We start from the raw sequence: 7531 nt of genomic DNA on the forward strand, positions 1-7531 counted from the left end.
TCCATTTAATTCACAATATTCTTCTTATGCCTTTGTCCTCAAAAATACACCATATCTTGGATATTGTTTTCTTGTCATACCACAAATTATATCCATGCAGTACTCGGTATTGCTAGGCGCCTATAAATCTCAACGTTTCTGCTCTCTCAACAACCATTGGGGGACTTAAATGCTTCACTCAACCTCAGGGAAATTACCAGTATTGCTCACTTGTAACTTTCTGCAAACTTTTTTCCTCAGGAAGTGAGCCTACTTCGTTCCCTTTGTGCACGATACTAACCCGAACATGTAAGCGCTGCCATACCTGAAGACGATATTTCTCCAATAAAGACCCCGGTAATTAAAGTAAATGTCCTTATGGATAGACACACCACATTCAAGACCTACATCTATACCTCCATTCCTGGCAAAGAGGATAACTTTTCAACATCGTCCAAGGCTGAATATACATATATATATATATATATATATATATATATATATATATATATATATATATATATATATATATATATATATATATATATATATATATATATATATATATATATATATATGTGTGTGTGTGTGTGTGTGTGTATGCGTATATAAAATGAAGGTGTGCATCAGAGACATGTGGTCCATGCAAATGATAAAGGGTGCATCTCACTGAGAAGTGGCTAAAGTGACAGACAGCCAGATATACCTCCACTAATACAGAGTCGAAGATACCGTAGCCAAATTCTGCCTTGGACAGTTATCTATTAAATAAGGCCAATCGACAGGGTAAGCCGTTGACGACTTGCTCATATATGGCACCAATAGTGATATCACTAGCAGAGGGGCATGTGTCATGAGAAAAGTGAGAGATGCAGCGTCTAACAGGGCATTCTTTGTGTTGTAGTAGGCAGGTTCTTGAAGTGAGCCCAACTTGAGGTCTTTTGGTATGTACTTAAGGGAAGCATAGAGGGGGGCAGAGTGGTTCCGAGTGCTGTCAGGAAACGTTAATAATAGTTGATCATGCCCAAGAATTTTTGAAGAGCTTTGATATTAAGGGGTGTGTGGAAATTCTGAACGTCTGCTATCTTGTCAAGGAAGGGGTGGACTCTTTCATGAGTGATGTGTAGCCTAAAGAACAATACTTCACTGGGGCCAAAGGTACACTTATTGTATCAGACTACAATGCCCTTCTGTTTTAGGCTTTTGAGCACGATACATAGGTAGGGAAGTTGTTCGTTTTAGGAGAAAGAGAAAACAAGTTGTGCCCGTAATGAACACAGAAGGAGAGGTCTCTTAAGAGGCCATCCATGACGCTAAAAGTGGACCCAGCATTAAGCAGGACAAAATAGGAGTAATTGAGAGTGATTTTACCGAAGGAGGTGGTGATTCTATTATTTGGGGTATTTTCTGGGTTCATTAATATCTGATAATACCGTTTCAAGAAGTCAAGATTGGATAAATTCTTCCCTTTGTGCTAGTAGAAGGTCACATTGGCAATTTTTTCAGGGGGTTAGTATTCCAGTCTGCCTGTTTAGGCACCTGCAATTACCATATGAATGCAGAGTGCCACCATTCCCCTGGGTGATGTCTAAGGGTGATGACTATGGGCTTTGAGGTCATTTGTCCAAGGCCCATTTCTAACATTTTATTGAACGTTTATTTTGCAGCTGCTAAACAATCCGGTGCCAGATGCCTGAATCTGGTGAACACTCTGGGCCCTGTTGTCTTGATATGGTGATAAATACTATGTTTGCCAGGAATAGTGGGCATTTGGAAAAGACATATGGTACAACGTGTAGAGCTGGATGTAGGCATCCATGAGTACACTGATGTGGAGAGCGAGGGCAGAGGGGCTGGTTTGAGGAGGTTTAGACGTGTGAGAGTCTGCGTTGACTAACAGTTGACGAGCGACATGAACCGGGAGGTAGAATTTTGATAGGGGATCCACACCAAGGATTGGCAATATGACATCAAATACTAGAAACTTCCAATTATATTAGGAGCTTTCAAATGATATTGTTAGGTTTTCATAATTTTCGATGAGTATCACAGATCAATTGGCAGCTACCAGGTGGATGTCAGCAGGCTTAGATAGACTACATCATTTCCTGAAGAGGAGCATTGGCCGAAGAAAATGGCAAACATCCGTTTATACTTAAAATAGCACACCCGTAATAACATTATGTAGAAAGAAAGAGAATTTATTACATGGGAGGACACTGCCACACTTGATGACCTATCTAAAAAAATTTTTGGTCTCTGAAAACAGTTTGCACATTTTATCGCAGCAGCACTAAATCTCAAGTCATAATGACAGATGGGTGCCAGTAAGTGCCTTTAGGGCAGGATGGTTGGGGGATGAGAGAGTGGTGGGTGATGGGGGGCTTTGTCACCTCTCTGGTACGTCAGCTTTAGACAATGTTGAATAGTTGTCCTCTATGCCAGGCATGGAGGTATAGATGTAGGTCTTGTAGTGAAGTGTGTGTCCATAAGGGCATTTACTTTGCTTACCAGGGTCTTTATGGGAAAAATTTCGTCTTCAAGTATGGCAGCACTTACATTTTCGGGTTAGTATCGTGCCCAAAGGGAACAAAGTAGGCTCACTTGCTGAGGGGAGCCTTCTGCAGAAAGTCACAGGTGAGCAATACTTGTAATTTTACTGAGGGTGAGTGAAGCATTTAAGTCCTCCAATGGTTGTTGGAAGAGCAGAAAAAGTTTAGGTGTATAGGCGGCTAGCTATACCAAGTACTACATGGACATAATTTGTGGTATGACGACGAATCAATATCCAAGAGATTTTGTAGATTTGAGGACAAACGCATCAGAAGAATATTGTGAGTTAAATGGAAGGACAGAACAAGGAACGAAACTATTAGAGATATTACTTGAGAGCCCTATGTGGATGAGATCATGGTAGGGATAGATGGAGAAGGTATGGGTATTTTGTTTGCACTCACTACGAGAGTAGGTTCCCAAAACTTTCAACTGGGCTCCACAAGGCACTAGAAGAGTTGGAAGACCAAGGCTAACATGGCTAAGGGATATGAAGCGTAAAATAGGAGAAGGTGAAGGGAATTTTTTTTATTTAAAAGTTACAGACACAGAGGACTGTTAAAAAAAATGAAAGCCCTTTGCGGTTATGGGTGTGGGATAAGATGATAATAATTATGATGGAGTGATGAAGCTCCTTTCAAATAACCTGGTCATATTAACAGACATAATTGCGTTTTCAGGCATCTTGAGAATATGCATTTAACATTAGAACAACAACTACAACACCCTGGTGTCAATGTTTGTAGAGGTATTTAATGTCCAGATGTGTTCGGACCAATATTTTATTTTTTTGAAGGAGTCACAAAGGATAAATCTCTTGAAGTTCTAATAAATCCTGTTGTCTCCCAGTTATTGTAACAGCCTAATTCACATTAGCTTTATTTCTAGCAAGATCGCTGTTTCAGATTGCCTGGCCTCTATGTCCAGGCATATACTATCTCACAATTACAGACCGTGGGTGTTTTATTGGACTTTTAGCTTTGTAGGCGATTTGGGATATGAGATAACCTGCAACATTTATTTGTTGGTGGTTTGGGATAGGTTGTGGGACAAAGATAAGCAATATTTCATTCATTTCCAATCGGCCTTCTCTATTTTTACAGGAGCCCCAGTGTCTTTTAGGTCAAAGCGAAACGAAGAATGTGACGGAGAAGAGGAAGCATCCATTTCAAAAGAACCCACTGGCTCCCGTCGTTCAGTTCGAGGAAAAGAGGTACAGCAGTAAGTCCCGATGAGTAGAAAGGCTCGGGAAGGAGTGCGGTAAGGTTTAGTTAGGGATATTGGTATGGAAGGAGTAAAACACTTCCTTTGTAGTTTGAGCTTAAATTTTTAAGATGGTCAATAGTGTAAAGTCTCAGCTTGATTAAGAAAGAGCTGAAAAGGATAAATTATTTTTTGGGCTCAGCCATGTCTTCCTGATGGACGGTTTCCTTAGGCAGCTTTCTAAGGGATATTTGGCTACAGTGATAATCACAGAGAATTGACCACAAGTCTGCAGAATTCTAACTCCTGGCGCTAGTATCCTTAAAATAACTCCTAAGGATATCGCATAGTTTATGGGGACGTATTTCTTGATATAACACATAGCAATCTTCACCCCGAAAAGAGTTTTCGCTTTGAAGGAGAAGAGTGGCAAAATTGAAGGGGAGCCGTCATTAAGGTTACCCGATGGAATCCCTTCCCGTACTACTACAGCGAACTATTCCTTTTGTAGTAGCGAGTTAAGTACGGTGTATCTCCCAACTGCTCTCGACTTTTTTACTATGTCAAGGATTATTACCATACAATCTGCAGTATCTTCATCCTCTGGAAGTTGAGCATTTAATCTTTGCTGAGTATGAACTTTCGTTCCCTTCTCACAGTTAAATTAGCATAATATAGATGTGTTTAGTGGAGCAGAGCCATGACCGGAGGCGGCCATTTTGGACCACTGTCGTACGCCATAAGATGCTTTATTTATTTAGTAGTACAGCGTCCTCGATATTTAGCTATAATTAATTCTAGCTATTTAGGCGAATTATACTAGTGTAGACAAGATTACACATATAATATTTCATCTTCCGTTAAAACGTTTCGATAGTATACGCTAGGGCCTCGTTGATTTTGGCTATCCTAATGCGTTTTAGTATACTATAGTAACGTTATCCCCGTTTATTCTCTTGTATCATTTTATTAATTCAGTCGAAGATAGTACATCCACCTGAATTACTATCATAATTCGAAACTTGTCTCTATTAGAGATTTAAGGATAAACCCATCCTTCCCTCTGAGTACCGCCATTAGGCGGCAACCCTATCTTTGGTATTGCCATAGAGTAGTGTACTCCGGCTTGACTGGGATAGTGTTTCTGACCAGTCGCTTTGCCGGTGAGTAGCCTGGCTTTAAAATACGACAGTAACTCAGAGTCTTCAGTCTTTTTGTGGGCAACCCTACCGATGGGGTATTAGTCATTCCCCTGCCGGTTACACAGCTCGCGGCATAGGAAGCCCGTCTTCCCTAGTTCACAACTGAAAGTGGTAGTACAGTTGCTGCCACCTTTCTCCCTTGAGGACTAGAGGACATGTCTTATATCTGGCAATGTCTTAGGCTGAGGAATTCTTATTCCTCTGCCGCCCAAAGACAGCGCCGGCATAGAAAATATGTTTCTTTAATTTGCAGCTGATAGTAGGAGGCATACTTGCCGCCTTCTTTCTATGCAAAATATAAGACCCTTTCCCTTCCCCTTCTGTCTTTTAGGGATGGCTTAGCTCCCTGCTTGCCGGGTTGATTATGATGCTTGACGGGCTCCTACAAAGGCGTCTAGATTGCCGCTTCGACCTTCCCCTTAATGGAAGCAAGGCTGCCGGTGGGAAACCCATTACAACTTTGAGTATTCTTCAGTCCTCTCTTGGACTGCACTCCACAAACCCTGTAACTAGCAGTGAAGCCGGCAAGAGATAGTGTGGTGTGATGGAAGCTAGAATTAATACATTCTCTTACCTTTCATTTGAATCCTCATTCAGTAAAGAAGGTAGTAAAGGCAGTAGCCCCTAAAACACTAATTATTATACTAAACTATAATAATACGGTAGCCCATCTATCAATTCTTTCTTCTTCTCTGTCGGCTAGTGCCGCCAAGTACTAACCTAGCCGGTAGTATGCTGGCAAAACTACAGTATAAGATCATTCAGTAGCCAGTATTCCTGCAGTATAGAAAATACAGAAGTTAGAAAACTACATTATATAATATACAGTGGTACAATTTTCCACCATATTCTATGTATCCTTTCGCAGTCCATTGTTGAAACCGTCAAGCAATGTTGAGGTGGTGTATTCCTTCAACATTCTGATGTAGCCTAGATCATCAGATCATTTAAATCCTTACCCTACAGTATTAATATTCACTTGTGGGGGAGTAAGTGTTAGTATACACTGACTCCAGCTCTACGTTTTAGAGCTATTGCACCATATGTCTTGCTGATAAGGAATTGTTAAAAATATTAATATTGAGGGAGGTCACAACAATTGTCTGGACAGGAGACACAGATATGTGTCTTTCCTTTTTCCTTTCTAGCTTACTATCCTAAGCTATAATTATAATAGTATGAATTACTATTAATGCATGTAAATTATTTATCAGTGTAATAACTCACCCCATACACATTTCACTCTTTCTTTCTTTACAGGAGGAGCTCAAATTGAAGTGTGCAGTCATGTACTGCAACCACAAAAGTAGGGGCTTTTGTGGCCACGAAATGTACAGGTCTCATGCCCCCAGCTCCAACGCAACTGAAACCCTTAGGTATTGGGACCCAAAGGGTTGCAATGTCTGCTCGGCCTTGATAACTGCGGGTTTCGGCGATCCCAAGACGACGGAGTTGAGGGATACTGCGAGGAAAACGCTTCGGAAGTGGGTAAAAGGGTTTCAGAAGAACTCTCCGGGACCTTACCTAGCAAGCGACACTATTAGAAGCCTTGTGCTCCCTAAGGCAACAACTACTGTCTATGACGGTATTTCAGCCTGCGCCGTCAACCTCTTAGGCCCCAACCCCTCAACCAGACCCGCTGTTCCACACGGGCACAGCATTCATGGTGCAGATCCAGCAGATCATCGATACTTTCCACAAGGAACAGCTAGAGATAAGAAGGGAAGTCAGGGAAGCACACTTCACAGTCGTTTCTCGCTGCTCCTACAAGCGGCCCAGAGTCTCTGACTTGCATTAATTCTCCGAAACCAGCCCCTGGAGGTATGCGGAGTTCATGCCCATGATGAATGGGAAACTCTACGTCTCGGAGAAGATGGGGGCCATACCCCTCAACGATCTCCAATTCTGGCTGAACCTTGTAGCTTACCCAGAGTGCTTCATCAGGCTGAAGAACGAATCTACGTCTAAAGAACAGACGGAACCTAAGGAGGTCTGACCATGGCAAGGCACAAGGTCTCTTGACGAGTAGCCTAAAGAAGGCAGGATATACAAACTCTAAGGTTTCTGCATTGAGCAAGATGCACCCTACCTTCCTTGCTCCTTCTTCCAGAGCTTTTCCCTTTATGTCAAAAGCTCTCAACTGCGTGCTAGAGGCAGTTGATGCAGGCAAACCATGCCCTACGCTAGAGGAGTGTAGACCATTGTCTCTAGCCTGCCTACGGGCGAGAAGGACTAGAACGAGGTCCATCTGACTTTGGTCGCAAAGCTAGATGTAGACATCACTGGACAGCAATTCAACGAGAACCCTCCAAAGCTGTCGGACTTTCTTCTGAGAAGAGAAGAGAAGACAAAAGAGAGACTAGCCGCATCTCTGTCTCTCCAGAAATGCATGGAGATGTGTGCAGGCATCTTAGGCACCCTAGACATGTACACAGTCCTAGCCAAGATGCACATGGCTACACTAGTCAAAGACATGTACGTTTTTGTGAAGGCCAGGAGGGCCTGTAGAGAGTTGTGTTTACCAATGCAACGGTGAAGCACGAGCGTAGGAAAGTGATCACTTCCTGTATCTGGAACAAGGACCTTTTCCCATA

This window comes from Palaemon carinicauda, chromosome 6, assembly GCF_036898095.1.
Source record: "Palaemon carinicauda isolate YSFRI2023 chromosome 6, ASM3689809v2, whole genome shotgun sequence".
Taxonomy (NCBI): Eukaryota; Metazoa; Arthropoda; class Malacostraca; order Decapoda; family Palaemonidae; genus Palaemon; species Palaemon carinicauda.